The sequence below is a fragment of the Pan troglodytes genome, chromosome 10 (genome assembly GCF_028858775.2).
Source record: "Pan troglodytes isolate AG18354 chromosome 10, NHGRI_mPanTro3-v2.0_pri, whole genome shotgun sequence".
Lineage (NCBI taxonomy): Eukaryota > Metazoa > Chordata > Mammalia > Primates > Hominidae > Pan > Pan troglodytes.
Genome location: NC_072408.2, coordinates 76255376 through 76281841, shown reverse-complemented (window position 1 = coordinate 76281841; position 26466 = coordinate 76255376). Strand labels below are relative to the sequence as shown.

The window sequence follows — 26466 nt, the reverse complement described above, 5'->3', positions numbered from 1 at the left end:
TATTTATTTATTTATTTTTGAGACAGGGTCTCACTCTGTCGCCTAGGCTGGAGTGTTGTGATACAATCTCGGCTCACTGCAACCTCTGCCTCCCAGGTTCAAGTGATTCTGTCTTAGCCTCCCGAGTAGCTGGGATTACAGGCACATGCCACCACGTCTGGCTAGTTTTTGTATTTTTAGTAGAGACGAGGTTTCACCATGTTTGTCAGGTTGGTCTCAACCTTCTGGCTTCAAGTGATCCACCTGCCTCAGCTTCCCAAAGTGCTGGGACTACAGGAATGAGCCACCATGCCCAGCCTACCTTCTAGTATTTTAAAATGTCACTACCCATGCAGTGTTCATCCTAGGAGCTCCAGTTTCAAAAGATATTCATATTATTACCACTTCCACTCTTACTACGATGGTCCAAGCCACAATATTTTGCATACACATTAGTATAATAGTTCCCTGTCTGATCTCCCAGTCTCTCTCTTGCTCACCTCAACAAGTCAGTGAGATTAGCCATTTTCAAAATAAAGTCAGATCATGTCATTCTTCTAATCGAATTCTCCAACTGAGTCCAGCTCAGTAGTCTAAAAGCCAAACTCCTTACAAAGGCCCATAAAGACCATGATCTGCTATCCCCCACCCCATCTCTCTTACCTCATCTACCACTCTCTCCCTTATTCACCCCATTCAAGCCATACCAGCATCTTTCCTTTCCTTAAACTTATCAAGCACCTTCTCACTTCAGGATCTCAGGACTTGTTTTTCCCTCTGTCAGTAACAAGAGATATCTCTCTCTCTGGCTTATTTCTCCTCTTCCTTTAGGACTTTGTTTTTGTAAGTCATCTCATCAAAGAAATCTGCCCTAGTGTCCTGAGCAAGGCCAAAATAGCTGTCTTAGTTTTCCTTATCTGGCAAAGAATTTGTAAAGAATAGTAAATTATAAATTTGGGAGATGGTAATCTTCAAACATAACATCATCAATTTTTAGATCTTTGTGTCTAAACATCTGTAGAGCTACACTGTTCCTTTTAAAAGATTCTTAAGTTCCCGACTTCAAAGAAATAATGAAGATGTATCTATCAAAGTGTGGTTTTCTTAAACTGTTGTTTTGTTTTTAAATCATCTGTACCATAACTCTAGAACAGAGTGGTAGAAGTTTTGAATTAAAAGAGTCCCATCAAAAAACAAAAACCAGCAAAAAAAATGGCATTCCCTTTCCTCCCACTTTGTTAGGGATTTCTGTTTGGGATTATATTATAAGGTTCCAGGTAATCTCAGGAAGTTTAACTGCTTCAAATTTATCTGTTACCTTTAGATATCAAGACCACCAGGAAAGAATCAAAAGAACTCACTAACTCTTAACATGACTAAACTAGCTATGACGGTAGGATGTTTAAACTTAATTATTTTTTCTTTAAATAAACAAACTCCCCCTAGGCTAAGCCCTCCTCTGCCTTTTAAACATTCTATGGCTGGCAAACTTCAGGGTCTTAAGAGAGATAGCCAGGGGACAGAGAAAACAGCAAGTCTGACTCAGTGATCACATTTAACAGTCCCTGAAAACCAAAACAAAGATACAGTTCTGGCAAGAGTTCTCTAGAATTGCTGCAAAACTGACTTATCCACATACCTTTCATCTGAACAATCTATTTTCACTTACTTTAAGGTACATAAAGCATTTGTTATGTGTCTATCAGACCTTAGGTATAAAAATAAACCAAGAGTACAAAGAAAACAATTAGCAGGGGTTCCAAAAGTTGGATGATGAAATTTAATGTTCAAATCTGCTTTGTTTGGAAAGTTGGAGAGAACCCTTGAATATTTTTGTACCGAAATGCTCCCACTCATTTAGAAATCAGAATTTTAGCAAGTTCAACCACTTGAAAGAAAGCTAGTAATATTAAAAACTTTTATTGAGCAACTTCTATGTGCCCCATATTTACATTAGTTAATTCTCAGAATTTCCCAATCAAAAAGGTTAAAGCACACGGTGGTTACTAACTTGTCTAAATCAGAGATAGCCTCAGGATTCCAAATCCCAGTTTGTCTTGTTCACTATTATAATCTGCAGTAAACTGGAGTACAGTTATTAACGACAAATCCCATATTTGTGCCATAGGAATAACATGTAAATCCAGGCTGTTTATGTAAAAATTTGCTTAGAGCCAGGCATGGTGACCCGCAACAAGAATCCCAGTTACTTGGGAGGCTGAGGCAGGAGGATTCTTTGAGCCCACGAGTTAGAGTCCAGCTTGGACGATGTACCTAGACCTTGTCTCTTTAAAAAAAAAAAAAAAAAAAAAATCATTAAAAAAAAAAAAAACTTTGCTCCATTCTTGCTTCAGACAAGAGGACAAATGAAGAAAGATTCACTGCTATACATTAAGAGTAAACCTGTGGCATTAGGGGATTATTAAGGGCATTAAGGGGTGAATCCAAAGAATGTGCCACGCTTAGGTCTAAAAGAATTGAGTAAAAATAAGCTGGCCAGAGCAAAGCACAATAATTGGTTTTCAAATCATCTTTAAATGACTGATTGTTATTCCATACACTTAGAAAAGTCAGGGAAAAAATGTCAGGGTTCAATGGGGGTGGCCACACAGGTGTTCATCAAAAGTTTCTGCACTGGCTGGACGCGGTGGCTCAGGCCTGTAATCCCAGCACTTTGGGAGGCCAAGGCGGGTGGATCACGAGGTGAGGAGATCGAGACCATCCTGGATAACATGGTGAAACCCTGTCCCTACTAAAAATACAAAAAATTAGCCAGGCGTGGTGGCACGTGCCTGTAGTCCCATCTACTCAGGAGGCTGAGGCAGGAGAATCACTTGAACCTGGGAGGCGGAGGTTGCAGTGAGCCGAGATCGTGCCACTGCACTCTAGCCTGGGTGACGGAGCGACACTCTATCTCCAAAAAAAAAAAAAAAAAAAAAAGTTTCTATACTTTTCTGACTATCTGAAATATTTTTCTCTCTCATCTATCTACATGCATACACATGTATATGTTAAATTATCTTTAAAGTAATTTTTAGAATTTATAATGAAATTATTAGTTCTATTAATTTTCCTAATTTGAAAATTAGATTCCTAATTTTCTTTTTGTAAAAAATCCTCTCATGTGGAACACATTCTTGACATTATCAGATAACACTAATTGGCTTTATTTCTTCATACTCAATAGCATCTGATTTTATAAGTGTCATTAATGAGAAAATATTGTGTAGGAATATTTTCTTTCTGAATCGTAAGCTTAATTGGTTATTATTAGATTGAACTACTGCCTATCACATAGCAAAAGTAATATACCCACTGTATTTTCAAACGAAAATCAAGGTAATTCCTTATCAGGACACATTACCCAGGAAATGTAGCCTTATTATACTAATGTCCTAAGTTAGTTGGAAAAAGTGAAAATTCCTTAGAACAAATTATCCCCATGATTAAAAAACATGCCATTTAAACATCAATACAACTTAGATTTACACAGAGAAACAGACTGATCAATTTAAAGTTTCCCAAAGGATGGGCCAGGCACCATGGCTCACACCTGTAATCCCAGCACTTTGGGAGGCCGAGGTCAGCAGATCACCTGAGGTCAGGAGTTGGAGACCAGCTGATAAACATGGTGAAACCCGTCTCTACTAAAAACACAAAATTAGCCGGGTGTGGTGGTGCATGCCTGTAATCCTAGCTACTTGGGAGGCTGAGGCAGGAGAATCGCTTGAACCCAGGGGGCAGAAGGAAGTTGCAGTGAGTCAAGATTACACCACTGCACTCCAGCCTGGGCAACAAGAGCAAAACTCCATCTCAAAAAATGAAATTAAAATCAAAATAAATAAAGTTTCCCAAAGTACTAAATACATATGCTAGTCTTCTAAATATTTGTGATCTGGAAATTATCAGCAAAAAACAACATTCTTTTAAAAAAAGACATACCACTTGGTTGAGTTTATGGTGCTAAAAAAAAAAAAAAAAATCTCCCTCACAGTCTCCATTGCACTGATGGTTAATAAAGATGAAGGAAAGGAAAGGAGAGGAAAGAGAGGACACGCGTTCTCAAGATACCAATTATAAACAATACAACTTTATTTTTTTTAAGCCTTAGGATTTTAGTGTTCCTTTCTCAGTAACAAAGACTTCGTGTGCAGACCTAGAATTAGGAACATATAAAGATAATGGGATGGTCTGCATGGTTTTGAAATCAATGTTGGGGGTTATCACCTGTGGCATTTACTTGTTTTGTTTTGTATTTTAAGGAAATGCAGATCACAGAGCACATAGATATGTATTGTTTCTTGAAACTTTATCATACACACACAGTCTCTCTATAGTCAATGTTTGTCTCATCTTTCTCTCCTTTCCTTCCTTCCTCTTGAATACTCACAAACAGTATGAATAATGCATATTTAAATACTTGTGGTTTGTATAAAAACATGCTACACACATTCTAGGCCATGACATAAAATGCATTTTTTTAGTAAAAAAAAAAAAAACAATATTACATCTTAACATTGTGATTTGATTTAGAGCATCAAGGTAAAAACTTCCAGAGTGGAGGACTCTCCAAGATGGCTGACTACATGAAGCCAGGAGAAACAGCTCCCACCAAGGGACTGGGACATCAGGAAGACTCGTGCACTCCTAGCAAACCTTCAGAGGGAAGGCATTAAGATCAGAGGGAAGAAAGATACAGGGCATAGCTGAAGCGGGAGGAAGCTGGGAACCCTACACAGGGCTACCAGGCACCAGGACTAGTTCCTGGCCCCCAATGATTCCTGCAGAAGGGGTGAGTTGAACAGGCAAGGAGCAACCTGCTCTCATCAGGGGCCTCTGGAATCCTAGTAGGAAGAGACCCCTCTGCCACCATGGACACTTGAGTTGGCAGGGACAGCTACTTAGAGAAGTGGTAGTAGCAGAACTCCAGCCTGTGCCAAGTCTAGAGGGTTTGGTGCTGCAGCCTCTGTAGTGGAACACGGCCAGGGATGCCCATTCCCCTAGAATTGACTTGCCCCCATAGGAGATTTTAGCCCTAGTGAAACTGTCAGATCTGAACTCTGCAGAGCCAGTCTTGTCCATGAAACAGGGCCAGTTTGACGTGAACACCCTTTAGTCAGCTGGCCTCTCCCAGGGTCCCACCCTGGCCACACCTGCACGCAGTGCAACCCCCAGGTACCTCCTGGGGGCCGCATCACAGCTCCTGCACTGGCAGGCCATGCCTGACTGGCAGAGTGCTCTAGCAGAGCTGCCCCACAGACACACACCAGGCTGCCTGTGCCCTCCCCCAACTGTGCCCTCCCCTGTGCTGCTTTGCCTACAAGCACTAGCCCACAGCAACCCCTCACATCACTTTGCCAGCATGTGCGTGCCAGCAGGAATCTTGTCTTCCCTTCCCAGCCAGGGTGTCTGCACCCTGCCATGCCTCTGCTGCCGTGAGTGCACCCCCGTCCCCTATCCCCCACCATACCACCACTGTCATAGGAGCACTGGCAGCAATGAGACCACCAGCCCCTGCCGACACTGCTGCCTGCCCAAAACTAAGCATGGAGAACAGCAGACTGCCCCCATGAGTGCCCAATTCCATTCCTTGCAGAGACCCCCCCGCCCTCCTCCAGCCATGCTGCCACCCAGCTGCTGCAAATGCCTGCATGGAGGCTGGCACCCTGGCGCTGGCTAGCACCTTGCCACAATCCACACACGTCCACACTGCCACTGCTGTTGGCACGTGCAAACGAGTACAAGGACCAAGCCTGCTGCTATCACCCTATGAAGTGCTTTGGCTGGCACTTGCCCATTGGAGTGTGGTGACCAGTGTTCCTGGAGCACTGGAATTTAATATCCGGCCAAACCAAGCTTCATAAATGAAGGAGAAATAAGATCATTTTCAGACAAACAAATGCTGAAGGAATTTGTTACCACCAGACCTGCTTTACAAAAGCTGCTGAAAGAAGTACTACATATGGAAAGGAAAGACCCTTACCAGTCACTACAAAAACAAACTAAAGTACATAGACCAGTGACACTACAGGGCAACCACACAAAAAAGTCAGCATAACAAGTTAACATCATGATGACAGGATCAAATGCACACATATCAATACTAACCTGCAATGTTAATAGGCTAACTACCCCAATTAAAAGGCACAGAGTGGCAAACTGGATAAAGCAGCAAGACCCAATGGTATACTGTCTTCAAGAGACCCATCTCACATGCAATGACACCCATGGACTCAAAATAAAGGAGTGGAGAAAAATCTACCAGGGAAATGGAAAACAGAAAAAGCAGGGGATGCAATCCTAATTTCAGACAAAACAAACCTTAAACCAACAAAGATCAAAAAAGACAAGGGCATTACATAACGGTAAAAGGTTCAATTCAACAAGAAGACCTAACTATCCTAAATATACACACACCCAACACAGGAGCACCCAGATTCATAAAGCAGGTTCTTAAGAGATCTTCAAAGAGACTTAGACTCCCATGCAATAATAAGTATGAGGCTTTAACACCCCACTGACAGTGTTAGACAGACCTTAGAGGAGGAATATTAACAAAGATATTCAGGACCTGAACTCAACACTGGACCAAATGAACCTGATATAAATCTACAGAACTCTCCACCCCAAAACAGAATATACATTCTTCTTATCGCCACACGGCACATACTCTAAAATCAACTACACAATTGAATATAAACAATCCTCAGCAAATGCAAAAGAACCAAAATCATACCAACTACCTTTCTGCACCACAACATAAGAAAAATAGAACTCAAGACTAAGAAAATTGCTCAAAACCTTAGTTACATGGAAATTAACCTTCTCCTTAATAACTTTTGGGTAAACAATGAAATTAAAGCAGAAGTCAAGAAATTATTTGAAACTAATGAGTACAAAGATACAACCAGAATCTCAGACACAGCTAAGGCAGCGTGAAGAGGGAAATTTATAGCACTAAATGCTCACATAAAAAAGTCAGAAGGACCTTAAATAAACAACCTAAAATTACAACTAAAAGAACTAGAGAAGAAAGAGCAAGCTAACTCCAAAGCTAGCAGAAGACAAGAAACAACCAAAATCAGAGCTGAACCAAAGTAGACTGAGACACAAGAAACCATTCAAAAGATCAACACACCCAGGAGTTGGCTTTTTGAAAAAAATTAATAGACAGACTGCTAGCTAGACTAATAAAAGAAGTGAGAAGATACAAATAAACACAATGAGAAATGACAAAGACAATGTTACTACTGATCCCACAGATATAAAAATAACCATCACAGACTACTACGAACACCTCTATGCACACAAACTAGAAAATCTAGAAGAAATGAATAAAAGAAGAGCTGGTACCATCTGTACTGAAACTATTCCAAAAAAACTGAGGAGGAGGGACTCCTCCTTAACTCATTCTATGAGGTGAGCATCATCCTGATACCAAAACCTGGCAGAGACACACACACACACACACAAAGAAAACTTCAGCCAATATCCTTGATAAACATAGATGCAAAAATCCTCAACAAAATAACAAGCAAGCCAAATCCAGCAGCACACCAAAAAGTGAATCCCCTACAGTCAAGCAGGCTTTATCCCTGGGATGCAAGTTTGGTTCAACACATATAAATTAATAAATGTGATTCATCACATAAACAGAACTAAAGATAAAAACCACATGATCAATTCAATAGACGCAGAAAAGGCTCTCAATAAAATTCAATACCTCTTCACATTAAAAACTCTCAACAAGGCTGGGCGCGGTGGCTCACGCCTATAATCCCAGCACTTTGGGAGGCCGAGGCGGGTGGATCACAAGGTCAGGAGATCGAGACCATCCTGGCTAACACAGTGAAACCCCGTCTCTACTAAAAATACAAAAAATTAGCCAGGTGTGGTGGCGGGCACCTGTAGTCCCAGCTACTTGGGAGGCTGAGGCAGGAGAATGGCGTGAACCCGGGAGGCGGAGCTTGCAGTGAGCCAAATCGCACTACTGCACTCCAGCCTGGGTGAAAGAGTGAGACTCCATCTCAAAAAAAAAAACAAAAAACAAAAAACAAAACTCTCAACAAACTAGGTACTGAAGGAACATATCTCAAAATAATTAGAGCTATCTATGACAAACCCACAGCCAACATCATACTGAATGGGCAAAAGCTGGAAGCATTCCCCTTAAAAACCAGCACAAAACAAGGATGCCCTCTTGCCACCACTTCTATTCAACATAGTATTGGAAGTCCTGGCCAGAGCAATCGGGCAAGAGAAAGAAATAAAGGGCATTCAAATAGGAGGCAAGGAAGTCAAACTATCCTTGTTTGCAGACAACATAATTCTATATCTAGAAAACTCTACAGTCTCAGCCCAAAAGCTCCTAGATCTGATAAACAACTTCAGCAGTTTCAGGATACAAAATCAATGTACTAAAATCACTAGCATTCCTATACACCAACAACAGCCATGCTAAGAGCCAAATCAGGAATACAATTCTGTTCACAATTGCCACAAAAAAAAAAAAAAAAAAAAAAAAACCTAGGAATACAGCTAACCAGGAGAGTAAAAGAGTTCTACAACAAGAATTACAAAACACTGCTCAAAGAAATCAGAGATGACACAAACAAATGGGAAAACATTCCATGCTCATGGATAGGAAGAATCAATATCGTTAAAATGGCCACACTGCCCAAAGCAATTTATCAACTACCAATGACATTCTTTACAGAACTAGAAAAAAAATTTTTTTAATTTATACGGAACAACCACCACAAAAAAAGCCCAAATATCCAATGTAATCCTAAGAAAAAAGAACAAAGCAGGAGCCATCATGCTACCTGACTTCAAATTACATCACAGGGCTACAGTAACTCAAACAGCATGGTACTGGTACAAAAACAGGCATACAGACCAATAGAACAGAAAAGAAAGCAAAAAAATATGGCCGCACAACTACAACCATCTGGTCTTCAACAAGCTTGATAAAAACAAACAATGGGAAAAGGACTCCCTAATCAACAAATGGTGCTAGGATAACTGATAGCCATATGCAGAAGACTGAAACTGGATCCCTTTCCAACACCATCTACAAAAATCAACTCAAGAGGGATTAAAAACTTAAATGTAAAACCCCAAACTATAAAAACTCTGGAAGACAACCTAGGCAATATCATTCTGGACATAGGAACCGGCAAAGATTTCATGACGAAGATGCCAAAAGCAATTGCAACAAAAGTAAAAACTGACATATGGGATCTAATTACATTAAAGGGCTTCTGCCCAGCAAAAAAAAAAAAAAAAAAAAAAAAAAAAAAAAAATTAATAATAGAGGAAAAGAGACAACCTACAGAATGAGAGAAAATATTTGCAAACTATGCATCTGACAAAGCTGTAATATCCAGCATCTATAAGGAACTTAAACATATTTTCAAGAAAGCAACCCCATTAAAAAGTGGGCAAAGGACACGTACCAACACTTTTCAAAAGAAGACATAAATGTGGCCAACAAGCATATGAAAAAAAGCTCAGTATCGCCAATCACTAAAAAAATGCAAATCAAAACCACAATGAGATACCATCTCGCACCAGTCAGAATGACTATTATTAAGAAGTCAAGAAATAACGTGTTGGCAAGGTTACAGAGAAAAGGGAATGCTTATATACAGTTGGTGAGAGTGTAAATTAGCTCAACCACTGTGGAATGCAGTGTGGTGATTCCTCAAAGAGCTAAAAACAGAACTACCATTCAATCCAGCAATCCCATTACCGGGTATACACCCAAAGGAATATAAATCGTTCTGTCATAAAGACATACGCACATATATGATCACTGCAACACTATTCACAATAGCAAAGACACAGAATCAACCTAAATGCCCTTTAATGGTAGACTGGATAATGAAAATGTGGTACATATACAACATGGAATACTAAACTGTCATAAAAAAGAACAAGATCATGTCCTTTGCAGCAACAAAAGGTGGAGCTGGAGGCCATTATCCTAAGCAAACTAACACAGGAACAGAAAACCAAATACCCCATGTTCTCGCTTATAAGTGAGAGCTAAATGATGAGTACACATGGACACAAAGAGGGGAACAAGAGACAACTGTGGCCCACCAGAGGGTGGAGGGTGGGAGGAGGGAGAGGAGCAGAAAAAAATAACTATTGGGTACTAGGCTTAGTACTTGCATGATGAAATCATCTATACAACAAACCCCGTAACACAAGTTTACCAATATAACAAACTTGCACACGTATTCCTGAACTTAAAAAAATGAAACTTCCAGAGTGAGTTTTCTTCTATGTCTTCAACATTACGCATAAGAGAGGCATACAAATGTAAACGTCATCAGAGTCTGTGATTTTACTGTTTTTCATGAATTTTAATGCAATACACAAAATATTCACTATGAAGAGCAGCCTGGTATTAAAGCAGGTTTGCCTTTTATACAATCCCAGGGAACTGACTTACATGAATACCAAAACACCTCAGTATTTGACAACCTCTTCTTGAAGATGGTATCTTCATATCTATGTGTCCCAGAGACTGTCACCCAGTCCATTAACTTCCTCAGAAGTGGATGCAATTTGTATAAAACACACCTTGGCCCCCTTATTTTCTACGCAATAATCCATAACTTCAAAAATAGAAGTCAATGAAAACCAGTTAAAACTTTTTTTTTTTTTTTTTGAGACGGAGTTTTGTTCTTGTTGCCAAGGCTGGAGTGCAAGGACGCTACCCGCCTCCTGGGCTCAAGTGATTCTCCTGCCTCAGCCTCCCAAGTAGCTGGGATTACAGGCATGCACCACCACACCCGGCTACTTTTGTATTTTTAGTAGAGATGGGGTTTCTCCATGTTTGTCAGGCCAGTCTCGAACTCCAGACCTCAGGTGATCCACCTGCCTTGGCCTCCCAAAGTGCTGGGATTACAGGCATGAGCCACTGCGCCTGGCCTACAACTTTTTTTTTTTTTTTAAGACAGGGTTTCACTTTGTCAACTAGGCTGGAGTGCAGTGGCGCCATCTCTGCTCACTGCAGCCTTGACTTCCTGGTTTCAAGTGATCCTCTTGCCTCAGCCCCCAAAGTAGCTGGGACTACAGGCATGTGCCACCACACCCAGCTAATTATATTTTTTCTATGTTTTCACAGAGACAGGGTTTCACCATGCTGCCCAGGCTGGTGTCAAACTCCTGAGCTCAAGCAATCTGCCAACTCGGCCTCCCAAAGTGCTAGGATTACAGGCGTGAGCCCCCTGGCCAAAAATAGTTACAATTAAAAAAAAAAAATCTGCCTTTATCTGTCAGAAGGAAAACACTATCTTCATTTGTCAGTAGTTCTGGTAGGCTCTAAATATTTTTCAGCAGTGTACAGGATATAGAGACAATTTTTCCCACAACTAAATTCTAAGGTAATTTCTCATAAGTGGGAATTGTACAAAAGACAAAGAAGGAATCACCAACGTGTTCAACCAGTTTCCAACAAATTGAGAAGTAGAATTCATGTTTCATGAAGAGGTCTTCAATAAATCCATATCTCAAAGCACTCAAGACAAGCTATACCTGTTTTCTCTGAACTACTGCTGTGAAATAGTGTTTCTCATGAAATCCACAAAACTTAGTTAAGATAAGCCAAATGAATTCAGTGGTCCTCCCTAACTTGTGCCTCATTCCTTATACATAAAAAAAATGCTTAATATTTTATATATAAATGCAATATAGGAAAAAAATGCTAAGAAGAGGAAAAAAGACAAGCCCTATAAATTTGCCACATTACAACATATTTTTAGAGTGGGGGGAAAATGCCTGTGAAATCATTTTATATTTTACAGGTAAAGAAAATGAAGTAGCTTATGAGCAAGGAAAGAACTCAAGTTCGCAATATAAATGTTTTTCCCCCCAGAATTACACATTCCAACAAATTTATAGGACATTTTAGCTTAATACATGTATAACATACATGTATTAAATATGAATCAGAACCGACAGCAATGCTGAAGAGTTTAAATAAATGCATGAATTATGAGTTAAAGGAAATTAGAAATGGCCTATGTGCCCTTTAGGAATGGCAGAATTCCAGTAAGAAATCTATTTCCTTGGTGTGGCTCTTTAGGACAGTCTAGGGTCAGTGGATCACTGCTTTGGCCTCACACACCATTTCTTATCTAGATGATTAGTTAGATTCACCATTGGCAAATGCCCCTAAAGATTAAAAAAAAAAAAAAATGTACAGGTTGAGTATCCCTTATCCAAAATGCTTGAAACCAGAAGCGTTTCGAATTTCACAGTTTTTTCAGATTTTGGAATATCTGCATATACATAATGAGATATCTTGGGAATGAGACCAAGTCTAAACATGAAATTCATTTACATTTCATATATACCTTATACATATAAGCTGAAAGTAATTTTATACAACATTTTAAATAATTTTGCCCATGAAACAAAGTTTGTATATACACTGAACCATCAGAAAGCAAAGGTGTTGCTATCTCAGCCACCCACGTGGACAATCTGTGGTGGTTTAGCACTATCATCATTCTGCACACAGAAAAGGTAACTACAGCTGTGAGGGCTGGGAGGGTCTTTTTTCCCTTGTGGAGGATGAATAAGCTGTGTGTTGTGTGCCTGTGTTTTCACTGTAGCCCATGACACGAGGTCAGATGTGAAATTTTCACTGTAGCATCATGTTGGTGCTCAAAAAGTTTTGAATTTTGGAGCATTTCAGATTTCAAATTTTTGGATTAGGGATCCTAAGTCTATATATGCCAACACTGTTTTCAAAAATGGACTACTGCTCATTTGAAAACTGATTCACTAAAAAGTTTGTATAAGAAGCATAAATCTTAAAAGTGGCAGAATAGAAGAATATATAACATCAACTGCTTTTATGCAAAAATCCATTTTATACAGCTAGTACTGGATTAAAACAAAAAAATTATAAAGAAATAACAGTTCTCATATTAAAAGTTATATGCTAGGAAAGATCAGATGGAGATAAGGACAAAAAGTATAGTATACTCAATGTTGACAATTTAATATTTAAACAGAACACAAATCACTTTTAATTTCATGGATATTTACCTTACATCAAGCACATCTCTAGCACCCAGCCCACATTCAGACGGTCTACAAGAGCATGTGTGTGGAAGGGCACTTAATCTACTCACTTTTGGCCGGGCGCAGTGGCTCACGCCTGTAATCCCAGCACTTTGGAAGGCCGAGGTGGGTGGATCACCTGAGGTCCGGAGTTCGAGACCAGCCTGACCAACATGGAGAAACCCCGTCTCTACTAAAAATACAAAATTAGCCAGGTGTGGTGGCGCACGCCTGTAATCCCAGCTACTCCGGAGGCTGAGGCAGGAGAATGGCTTGAACCAGGGAGGCGGAGGTTGCTGTGAGCCGAGATCGCGCCATTGCACGCCAGCCTGGGCAACAAGAGCGAAACTCCGTCTCAAAAAAAAAAAAATAATAATAATAATAATCTACTCACTTTTACAAAAATATTATCTGCCCATTTAGTCTTAAAGGCACAAGTGAATAAAATAACATTATTATGAAATACTGTTTGGGAAGTATAGAAAAATCTGTAGGACAGACTTGTACTAAAGTAATAATTAACGAGATGTGGTTTACGAATAAATACTCCAGCTTAATTGACATCATAGAAACTATGGGAGTTTGTCTTTACCATTTCCTCTTGCCCAAACCAAGCTGGATATTTCCCGGGGTTAAATAACAGTTCTTGTTTATTTCTCCTAGATATCACACCTTTTGCAGTGTGTGGGGGTGGGGGTGGGGCAGTCAAACTAAAAATACATAAACCAATATAAAATGTAAACTGGTAGAGAGGCTTAAGATCTACTGTTTACTCTAGGGAAAGCACAGATTCAAACTTTAAAAAAAAAAAAAAGACCTCAATGACTTTCCTGATACAGAAAGGGAAAATTTTAATTGTTTTTCAACCTACCATTAGAGGGAACAAAAGATTAAAAATGTTGCTTTCAGGGTAATGTGTGTGCATACCCTCTCTTCCACATGTATTTGTCTTTGTTTCTCCCTCTCAAGGGGTGGGTGTGGGTGTGTGTATGTGTGTGAGAGAGAGACAGCAAGAGAGCGCGAGGGATGTTTTTCCCTTCCTCCCTCAGTCTCGGTCACTCTATATCCCCTCTCCTTTTATGTCAGCCTGTCTCTCACACTCAGTAACTCATTTCTAAGCACTGATATTCAGAAACAAAGCATTTTATCAGGTTGTAGTCTGAGGCAAAGTGAATTATAAAAATAGTCACAAAGTGAGAAAAAGAATCAGAAATTATTTAATCATCAGCTGAAAATAGAAAAAATTAAAGCCAGAAACTTTCAGCTTTCCTTAAACTACCTAAACACATAAACATGCCATATACAAAATCTTAATAAACATAGTAGGTTCAATCTAACAGATTCATTTACAGAATTTTGAGCTAAATGCATCAGGACAGAAAAGACATTAAAAGTCAGTTTAATTAAGTAGTTAGCACTGGCTTTGGAGTCATAGCTCTGAATTTATATCCCAACACCGCTACCACTAACTGTACAATCTTGGGCAGGTTACTTGCTCTTGGTCTATCTTTTAATCTCTAAAATGAAACTAACAAGTTTGTTGTGAAGATGACATAGATAATTCTTGTATAACATTTAGCATGGTGGCACATATTGAGGGCTTCACATTTTATCTGAAACATCAGGTGCAGTGAACATCTATTATTCTTTTTGTCTGCTTGAACTTCTCCTGCCATATGATTTCAGAAGGTAAAACACTGGTTCTACAGCTTGGAGTTCTTGAGAACTCCACCCATCTTTTTTTTTTTTGAGACACAGTCCCACTCTGTTGCCCAGGCTGGAGTGCAGTGGTGTGATTTAGCTCACTGCAACCTCCGCCTCCCAGGTTCAAATGATTCTCCTGCCTCAGCCTCCCAGGTAGCTGGGATTACAGGCACACACCAACACGCTTGGCTAAGTGTTGTATTTTTAGTAGAGATGGGGTTTCGCCATGTTGGCCAGGCTGGTCTAGAACTCCTGACCTGAGGTGATCCACCCACCTCAGCCTCCTAAAGTGCTGGGATTAAAGGCATGAGCCACTGCACCCGGCCATCCACCAGTCTTATAATTGCAGAAGGTTAAACACTTTCCCACATCTCCCATACATCTAGGATACATGTTTTGCCAAACACACGTGTGCACCCCAGAGTAGCGAATTAGTGAGCAGAAGCAGAGAGCAGAAGGAGCTCATTCTCACACTAATGGTGGAGCAGTTTCAGCAAGGTCAAGTCTGGGGCAGAGGTGGAAGCATTTAGAGTCATCCAGAGCCAGCAGTGTTGCTGGGACAGGTTGTGGCATCCATCCGTCTGTCTCTAGATGGTACTGGCATCCTCATGGGAATTATGCAATGTGATTTGGAGCATTGTTTCTGGTTGCTTAGCCCTGAATCTGGTTCTCCAACCCTCACAACAATTTGATAAGCCACTGAGCTCTACCCCATTTCCTTTTAAAACATATTTGATTTGGTTTTTACTAACCAAAAATTCTGATTTGACATCATGCAGGGGCGAAATCTATTCTCACCTGCCTCACCCACACAGAAAAAAAAAGCAATTTTCCATCTCTCCAAAGAAACTCAAAACGTATTGTTTGCTTTTAACCAATGGATTTATCCTGGGAAGACTTCGAATTTTATTTTTATAAATTATAGATAATTATTTTCTTAATTTAGAAAGTGAGAAATATCTAGGCAGATTTAGATTTATTTCAAAGGAACACTGTCAAGGAGAAGTGATATCACAGGAAAACAACTCTATCCAAGGAGTAGCTTTCATTGAGGTAACAAATGATTCCACCATGCCTAAAACCAACCTATGTATTCCCAACAATTTTCTTCCCAGCAGGAGCTTTACACTTGAGGAGCCCCACCCCCAAGGGTCATTTTTAGGTCAAAAAATTTTTAATTATTATCAGAAAACCATATATATTCCTCTTTTGTTTAAAAAAATAACTCAGTAAAATATCTAAATAGCAAAACTATTCAATTCTCTGTTAAAATAGTGCATAGTAAGTCAGTGCCTCATTGTCACAGGCTAACGCACACTCCTCCTCCTCTGCCAGATTTCTCTGCAGGTCTATTTTACAGTTCAGTAATGCTTTTTCCAGTGTTCAGAATATTACAGCTCAAATCTGTTAATTTTATTACTCATCAGTAAAAATGTTGATACAAGGTTTGTGGGGAGGCTGAAGCTTGGGGACTAGTTTCCCTATTCTCAGGAGCCAGTTACCATATGGGGTTGAAACTATGTTTTAATGAATAAAATATATATATATGAACAAAATCAAGCATAGTTTTTAAAAAGGTGATTGTTGACTGCCAACCTAAAAAAAAAAAAGAGTTTAAAAAAGGAAATCTTTTCAGATTAAAATTTAGGAAAAAAGAAAGAAGAATTTGGAAAGGTATATTGTTGTTAATGTACATCCAATGTATTAAAAGGTCAAAAAAAAAAAAAAAACAACCCCAAACTTTGCCAGAGATTTGGGGGCGGGGGGAGAAGTCACAGAATTTCAAGGTTCATGCTTATGCATTAGAGCTACATTACACCTTACAAGTAGCTGAGGCCTTGAGAGTTGAGCAACTTACCCAAGGAACTTATCTTCTGATTCCTAGCTGAATGATGTCATTAAGACATCTTCCTTTTGCCCTTCAAAATAAAGTTAACTGAAATGAAGTTAACTGAATACCATATGGCATGATTCCTGAATTTAAAATAACAAGAAAATACTAAATCCAAAGCAAGTGATTTCAACTGTTTGTATTCTTTTTAACATAACGTTCTGATTTATGATAATTCATAAATACTCTAGACCCATCAGTACAGAAAAAGCCATCAAGGAAAGTGAAAACTTTTTATAGTGTCTATAAGTTCATTTCTAGGTAATGCCCGGGATGTGTTATAAAGTAAAATCCTTTTTGCATATGTGCCAAGGGCTATTTCTTAACCATCAATTATAATATACAAGTTGTTATTTACTGCATGCCCTCAGAACATATACCTAAACACCATGAATTTAAGTGTATGCAACTCAACAAAAAAAATTCTTTTCTGGTCACAATCCACTCACCTTATAAAGATACCACAATCCCTTAGAAAAAAGTTCTTCTGCATTTGATTCTTATACTAAATGTAGTGTGAGCTTTCTACTCAAGGGAATAAAAGGAAAAAGTTCATACAAAATCCAGGTCTTCTTTCTTAAATGAGGCTTGTGCAAATAAGTCTTACAAACTAGCTATATTTGTGTTTTATGAGAAGCCTAGAAGAAGCAGAGCTAAAAAGGTCCTAAGGCTAGCTCTGAATTACTACCCTGTTATAAAGAGTAATTTATGCTATGAAATAACAGTAACAGTCAAAATATTCCCCTCCCCCGCCAAAAAGAGATGAGCTAACAGACTCCTATTAAAATAAGGTGCAAGAACAAAAAGTACATGATACCCAAAAGAGAACAGGGAGGGAGGGTGTGTATAAAGAGATAAAAGGTTTACAGCAAGGAAGGCAAACCTAAGACACATGTACTGCTATTTCTCGTCCTTCAAAATTGGCAGACACAGGTAACAGGTGACAGCTCTGTGGAGTCTGGCAAAGGCTTCAGAAACCTCTGTTACAAAGCAATGGGAGCTGTCAGATTAAATATAACACTGTCATCCCTGGTTGAGACTGACTGAACAAAAGCTGCAGAGAAAACTCATTAAACAGATAAAGAGTATAGAGAAAAACAGTAACAATAAGAGCAGCCAATATTTACTGAGGTATTTTTTGTTTTTAGGTTACATACATTGTTCATTTAATCCTCAAAACAAACTTCATAACTACTAACACTGTGCCCATTTTATAGATGGAAGGAAAGAAACAAGATTTACAGAATTTTCAATAACCAACTAGCCAGTCATATATATAGTAAGAAATGGGGGCCCTAACACGGATATGAGCAGTTTACCATTCCTTTGTAATGGATCATAGAACTCAACGACTGACCTAATCCTCTATTCATCTCCTTGTAAATCCACCAGTTCAGAGTTTTTTTAAAACAAAATTTTAATTAAGTAATATCACGTTTCTAATTGAAACTGTGGGAAATATAATGAATATACTAAAACTGATATTTTTATTGCTTTTATAATTAACAGTTTGATGAACACTTTCTACACACACTTCTGTACATTTTTATTCCATTTATAAAACATTATCAATGGAATTCTGGGTCAAAGAGTGTGCACACATTCGGCCGGAACATTTGATTTTATTACTACTGAAATGATGAAGAGATGATGGTCCCTTTAGGAAAACAACTGTGTCTTATTCTCCCTTGTGTCCAAAACATCTAGTACATAAGCAAGTATTCATTGACTGCTTAATGAATGATGGAGGTTTCCCTTCCCTTAGCACACAGTCTCTGAGGGGAGAATTAAATCCTGCAGGTTCTCAAATGAGAAGACAAATGATGCCAAATATCAAATTTATTGATGGGCTGCATAAAACCCTCCTTAGGGAGAAAAAAAGCACAAGTACTGGCACTGCCATTCAAAGTATCTCTATATGTTTAAAAGAGTTGGATACCTTATAGTATATTTAAAGAATACAGTATTTTAGTAGGTATGTAACACTGAAAGATACTACTTCTCCCAGTTTATTATCTAAATGGCACACTGTCCATGAAGATAATTTCAGAACATGTTCAAAGAGCTTCAAAGGGCTAAATCTTTTAAATACTAACTAGATTTTTCATTTTACATTGATTTTTATTCACAGGTACTAATGTTATTATAGCAGGTATCCCATAAAGATGAAAAACAGATTCACTATAAGACAATGTGCAGGGTATTGAGCTAGCACTTTAGATGTATTAATTTAATGTTCACCACATTCCATGCTAGCTATTATTGTCTCTATTTCACAGGCAAAGAAACAGAAGATAAAGAAACTTGCTTGTTTCTTTGATCCAAGACATTCTGGCCACACGCCTAATCACTACACATTATTGACTCCAAGTAACAAGCAAAAGCAAATACAGTTTCTGGCACAGCTTTCAGTGGACATTAGTGATAAAGGGTACAATGACAATATGCTTGCCAGAAAATAGGGTGTTCAATCAATTTGGATGGATTATTTATTTAGTAAATAATTATTTATTATCTATCATGGGCCAAGAACTGTATCAGAATATGTGAGTATTTTCCAAACCTTGAAAACAGTTTAGGGAAGAAAGAGGCAGATCTTGTAATATAGATATCTAGCGTACAGAGACAGATGTAACGGAGACAGAATAAAATAGAATTATTCACAAGTGTCAAGACACAGAAGGAGTAATTAACTCTACCGAGGGCACTCAGAGAAGTTGCACAGAAAGGAAACAGCTCAATTGCAACTTGAATAACAGACTTTTAATGTGTCTGGCTATAAGTTTCTCTCTCAAAATCATTCTCCACAGATGGGTCAGGTCATCACTATGAAAAGTGCTGCAGCAGAAGCACAGAATATGGCTTAGGACAGCTGGCACCACATGAGGTACGCTAGGGAGAGAAAGAAGGGGCTAGAGATTGCCACAGATCTGCAGAATCAAACCCCTACAAACACAATAGAAGCCAGTGACAAGTCCATTTATCACACTTAATTTTATAGCTAACATGGCTATTAAAACTGCCTTTGTTTGGCATACCTGTAAATTCCCAATAAATTCTTAATAAAATAAACCTAAATTTAAAAACAATAACAAAGGAATGAGGGCTGGGAGGGGAAAGGTGGATGTAAAGCATGACTGACCCTTCCTGAGACCTCGCTTTAAAAAGTTATAGGAGTTTTTAGAAGTATAAAGCCCATAAGGATGAGGAGAATTGGGAAAGACACAACAGCAAATGAGAGTCATCAACATCATTTTGGAAGCTAGAAAAGGAAAAGAATAACCTATCAAGACCAAGAAAGTTGAAACCTAAACCTGACAGGGAGAAGCCATCAGGAAGCAAGCTGATAAAGACAGAAAGTAGAATAATGGTTGCCAAGAGCTAGGGAGGGGGAAATGGGGAGTTACTGCTTAATGGGTGCTGAGTCTCAGCTGGAGATGATGAAAAAGTTCTGGAGATGAATAGTGGTGATTATTGCACACTAATGTACTTAATACCATGGAACTGTACACTTTAAAATGGTTGTAGCCGTAAATTTTGTTATTATATTTTACCACAATTTAACAAAAAAAGCAGCAGCAAGTTGACTCATGCTGGAAAGATTTAGGTATTGTAGGGACAGTGAAGACAAAACACAGGATGGGGCTGGAAACCATATGACTGGCTGAAAATTCTTATAAGTGGCCTCCCCCTGAAAACCAATCTTCTCCCTATCCCTGATAAGAGTCTGGAGATGCATCTCTGGAGAGGGTGAATGAGAGACCCCAATCTTAGGAACACAAGTCACAACTGAAGCAAGACAAAATGTCTTACTGAAAAAGAGGAAAATTATGTGAAATTCTGCTCAGGATGCAGTAGACTATCTCCCAGGAGAAAATGGAGATGACAGATTACTTAATGTGTCCAACCATATTAAGAGCTGTTTCAGATTTGTTAAATAATTGTAAATGAATTAATAACAAGAAAAACATTTTAAACTGGGATAATTATCTGGAAAAACAAAATATAATTAGTGAATTTTGTGACTCAGTTGTGAAAAATATTTGCATAGTCTTAATAAACACTAAACTACCCCCAAAATCTGATACCCTATAAAGATGAGAAAAAGGGAAGTATGTATAAAAGCCTGTGGGCAGTAGAGAGATTAAGATAACTAAACTTCATCCTTCTTAGATGGAAGTCAGTAGCTACTATCTAAAATGAAACCCAACAAAAAGCAGAATAACTGACTTAGAAAAATGAAGACAAATATCAGAACAAATAACTAAAAGAACGGAAACTGACTGCCTTGTAAAGATTGGTAATTGGCGGTGAAGAGAGATGGGGAACTGTTTTCATAAGCCTTGTAATACAATTTGACTTTTTAAACTACACATGTACAAATATCACTTTAATTTTAAAATACAAATTTAATTTAGAAAGGTAACCAGAAGATTTTGTTTAAAAGATCTAAAATTGTCTACAGAGTATACATTTTTTCCAACTATCATTATTAATTTCTGTTAATTCTTAGGACTTCCAGTAATAGTGAGGCCAATCATAATAGATGCCTTTCTTGTAGTACAATTCATTAACTGGTATGTCATTCACTAGAGAAATACTTTGGGAACGTAGCAATTCTAAAGCCTAACTGTTAAAAACCACTCCTTAAATGCCGTATTTTCTCTCTTTCTCCCTAAGAATAGATATTTGGATATATTTTATAAAAGCTTACATTATTTGCAACTCTTGGGTCAAATCCCAATTTTGACATTTTCAATGACTAGCATTTGTAAACACCAGCAATAGTAGAGTTGATTTAAGTCTGAATGTCAAATGATACAAATGGACAGACTGAAAGGCTACCTCATGGAAAAATACACACAGTAATAAATATGCAAAGAAAACAGTAAACAATCTTATTATCTTACCTGCAAGAACTGCAGCACTGCAGCAACTTTTTTTTTTTTTTTTTTTTTTTTTGAGACGGGGTTTCACTCTTGTTGCCCAGGCTGGAGTGCAATGGCGCGATCTCGGCTCACCACAACCTCTGCCTCCTGGGTTGAAGCAATTCTCCTGCCTCAGCCTCCTGAGTAGCTGGGATTACAGGCATGCGCCACCACACCCTGTTAATTTTGTATTTTTAGTAGAGACAGGGTTTCTCCATGTTGGTCAGGCTGGTCTTGAACTTTCGACCTAAGGTGATCCGCCCGCCTGGGCCTCCCAAAGTGCTGGGATTACAGGCGTGAGCCACTGGGCCCGGCTGCAACTTTTTAAGTGCCATACTTAGGGGCACAAATTCATCAACTAAATATAATCGAATTAACATACTTCTACACAGTCAAAACCAAGAACCTCATCCAGAAAAGGAAAATGCTTAAAAACACAAGATTAAAACCATGAGATTAAAACTACATCACAGTCTATTAAATTTTTTAAAAATTAATGAAGTTCTTTTCATATGAAGAGAAAAGCTACGAGGCCTTGGTTTCCCTTCCCAGCAGTACTAATGGGCTCTGTTGATCTACAGCACAGAGTTGCTGGATTTCATGTGTCAACTATAAAACAAATTTGCAAACAATTAAACAAGTATTATAAAAGCTTAAAAACATTAAAATAATATTTGTCTTATTATTTACATTGCACACCCATATAACAGGACAGAAACATAGTCAGAGATATAACAACCAAAAAAAATGCCAAGTATTTATCACTGAGTGCCTATTATGTGTCGGAACATGACAGAAAGAAAGGCATACTCCTCCTGCACTCAAGGAGTTTGAAATTGACTAGTGTAGGAGAGGGGGTAAGAAGTATGTTGTAGTAGGGCTGTGTCTTAGTGTGTTTTTTGTTGCTTATTACAGAATACCTAAAAGTGAGCAATTTATAAGATATGAAATTTATTTCTTACAGTTATGGAAGCAGGGAAGCCCAAGGTCGAGGGACCGCATTTGGTGAGAGCCTTCTTGGCTGGTGGGGTCTCTCTGCAGAGTCCTGAGGCAGCAGAGGGCATCACATGGTGGGGCTGAGCATGCTAGCTCAGGTCTCTCTTCCTCTTCTTATAAAGCTACCAGTCCTATTCCCGTGATAACCCATTAATCCATTAATCCATGAATGTATTAATCTATTCATGAGGGCAGAGCCCTCATGACCTAACCACTTCTTAAAGGCTTTTCCTCTCAATATTGCCACATTGGGGATTAAGTTTCAACATGAGTTTTGGAGGGGACAAACATTCAAACCATAGAAGGCTGCCAATATTAAGACATTAAAACAATTCATGAACAATACAAAACAGAAAAATGACTAAGAACTAAACTACGAAACTGTAAATTTAGAGAAGGGGAAGATAATAGAGGGCTTGAAGGAAGAAGTAGACACCGAACTGGATCTAAAACAATCTTTCAAATGCTATAAAAGCATTTGAAAAGATAAGGGATATTAGGGAGAATGAGTACTCTCTCTCTCTGGATTTTGCTATATATTTAAATAATACGTTATCAGTCAGATGAGAAAAGAAAAGAAAAAAAACAGAATACATATCAGTACTTCCCAAATTTATCTGCCTAACTGTATTTGCAATATTATTCTAAAATACTGGATAAATTCAAGAGACTACTAAAAGTAATTATAGCTTATGAAGGATCCAGGATCAAACCAATTAAGTGTTACAGGACCCAATTAAAACAAAATCAAATATAGTCTTTGGGGATATAGGGGAAAAAACAAAAAACAAAAAACAAAAACAAACCCCAACCAGACTTCTGGAACTCTTATTAACATTAAGACAATAAACTAAATTTTGAAACAATTCCCAGAAGTGTTAATGCTCAAAGTGACTCTTCCCCATGAACAGAAATTTATGCAATATAAGCATGTCTTGCAAGCCAACTCAAATAGTGTTCGGGTAAAAATAAAAAACATCTGAAGACAACTTTACTGTCTCATAATTTTTTAAAGCACTAGGAGAAATTTTTAGGTTAGTATAAAAACATTAAAGAAAACATGAAAATAAAAATAAGAGAAGAAAAACTAATGAAACACTTCTTGAACAAGAAATGGTGGTCGGGGGTGGATTGCAATCAACCAAAGGTGAAAATAACAGAAAAAAGACAAGGAACTCATGTGCAGAAACATTCTTGGAATCTGCATTGGAAACTAATCATACAAAGTAATCATCACAAAATGAGGTCCAATCTACTGGTTAAAAGCATAAAGAGCTTTTATGACATTTTTCCATGCAAACTCAATGTAGACTTTTCCTCCACTACAAATACACAAAAGGTTTGTGTTGGTGCAATTTACTATGCCTATTCTCAGCCCTAGGATATTTTTGTACCCAATCTCAAATTGGAAATGAGATGCTATCTGTCCTCAAAATGTCGAGTTATTGGCAGAAACATAGTTCCATGTCTAATATAACTTATATGCTGTACTACAAGTCTTTTAAGCGGTATTCTTTTTCAGATGTAAGACCACCTATACAGTTAAAATAATAAATCAAAACTTGTGGAACACATTATTTGCTGATGTAATAAAGCAAACATTTTCCCTAGTATGAGAATACCACCTTAGTGCTTATTTACCCTATTGCTAAACAGATTCTTATTATGTATATCCTTTATTTTATGGAATTAGTATTTCAAGGTTAGCTACACAGTGAATCCTACTATTCCACCACTGTAAAAGCAGAGAAATGTTCCACAGAACTATATTCCCAAAACATTAAGCCAAAAGTTGACTACTACAAAAGAAAGTTCACACTTCCTTTGCTTCCATTTCCTCACTTGCTAATATTAGGTACCATGTGATATTCAGTTTTTAGAAACAAAAACTGGAAATTAGAAGAGGCCAGGTACATTGGCTCACACCTGTTATCCCAGCACTTTGGGAGGCCAAGGTGGGAGGATCACTAGAGGCCAGAAGTTTGAGATCAGCCAAAGCAATATACTGAGACTCCATCTCTACAAATACAGTACAGTACAATACAGTACAATACAATACAATACAATACAATACAATACAAATTAGCCCAGCATGGTGGCATGTGCCTGTAGTCAGTTCCTGCTACTAACGGAGGCTGAGGTGGGAAGATCACTCGAGCCTAGGGGTTTGAGGCTGCACTAAGCTGTGATCACACCACTGTACTTCACCCTAGGTGACAGAATGAGACCCTGTCTATGGGGGATTAGGCTTCTACCACCAGATGCACAACTGTAAGCAACTTAAAAAGTGGGGAACTGGAAATAGTTGTCCATTTATTTCCATCAGGTTGTAATTCTACTTTGAGAAAGAAGGAAAAGTTATTTGTGTTTTTAAAGTTATCATAATGCACATTTTATGTTTAAAGCATACATTAAATAAAAAGAACATTATTAAATTATAATAATCTATGAGAAAAAATATATTTTTTATAATGGGATGCAACTGTTAACATAGCAGACTTAGGTTATTTTCCCTCTATAATGTATATAAATGTTCCTTGACTTGTGAAGGGATTACATCCCAATAAATCTACTGTGACGCCAAAAAATCAAAGGTAGCACCATTGTAAATCAGGGATCATCTGTACTTTGTTTTATTTGGTGTTCTTAAATAAACTCTCACTTCAGTCTCCTGGTTCTATGCTTTAAATTCCCTTAAAAACTTTTTATTTTATTTATTTTTTTAGATGGAGTCTCATTCTGTCACCCAGGCTGGAGTGTACTGGCATGATCTTGGCTCACTGCAACCTCCATCTCCTGGGTTCAAGCAATTCACCTGCCTCAGCTTCCCGAATAGCTGGGATTACAGGTGCCTGCCACCACACTGCATTCATTTCCCTCATATTTATAATTACCAGGCTATATCTATTAATTTGCTTGCTGCTTGTCTCACTCATCAGAATGAAAGCTCCATCAGAACAGAGAGATGTCTCCTGTTCTCTGCTGAATACTTAGCACCTTAAAAACTGTCAGGTACATAGGCATGCAATAAACATTCTGTGTTTTTAGTAGAGACGGGGTTTCACCTTGTTGGACAGGCCGGTCTCAAATTCCTGACCTCAACTGATACACCCACCTCGGCTTCCCAAAGTGCTGGGATTACAAGCATGAGCCACCGGGCCCAGCCAAATTTTAAAAATCTGTAAAAGCAATTTAATACAAATTTTCATTTGGGATTTAAAAAATAAAAGCACTGGTGTTGTTCTCATTTCTATAAAATGGCTAAACTCTGCACCCCAGGGGTGATGTAGGGCATGAGAACCTACCCTTCCACTCTGCTTTCTTCTCCAAGCCATCATTCCCCATCTTACTCCTAGCACTGAAGAGGTAAATGCAAAGACACTATTTCACAACTTCAGCAGTTCCTACCAACTACTGCCCAAACTCCTCTCCACAGCCCAAAAGAATCTCCATTACCATCACGTAGAAGCTCATGGTCTCTGGTGATAGACAGATGTACAAAGGAGGGTTGGTAATGCTCCTCTTCACACACCACACACAAGAGGCGACTGCATCACTTACTGGCAGCCATGCAATGGGGACTGTCAGTAGTAGGCAGAATTCTAAGATCCAAAATCCCTGCTCCATGATGTATATACCCTGTAAAATCTCTAGGACTATGAATATGATGGGATTTTACTTTCATGATCAGGCTAACTTTAAGAAAATGGGATTATCCAGCTGGATAATCCTGAACTAACCTCAAAAATCCTTCAAACGTGGGTCTAGAAGACAGAAGTCAGAGAGACTGGTCGGTGAGAGATTAGACAAAAACGATATTCTCCATAGCTGGCTTTCAAAATGGAGGGGGGGCATACGGCAAAGAATAAAGGCAGCATCTAT

The 26466-nt window shown here is 38.5% G+C and overlaps 1 protein-coding gene across 19 annotated transcripts in view; it reads right to left on the bottom strand.

Annotated features, from left to right (window-relative positions):
• Positions 1-26466, bottom strand: part of FRS2 (fibroblast growth factor receptor substrate 2) — a 115403-nt gene that overhangs the window by 49993 nt on the left and 38944 nt on the right. Inside the window, exon 1 of one of the 19 annotated variants that reach the window (XM_054663386.2) lies at positions 21571-21765. The exons of the other annotated variants lie outside the window; for them this stretch is intronic. The gene's annotated coding sequence lies outside the window, so the exon portion shown is untranslated. Of the gene's footprint in view, positions 1-21570; positions 21766-26466 lie in introns of those variants that run through there. 19 annotated transcript variants of the gene reach the window in all.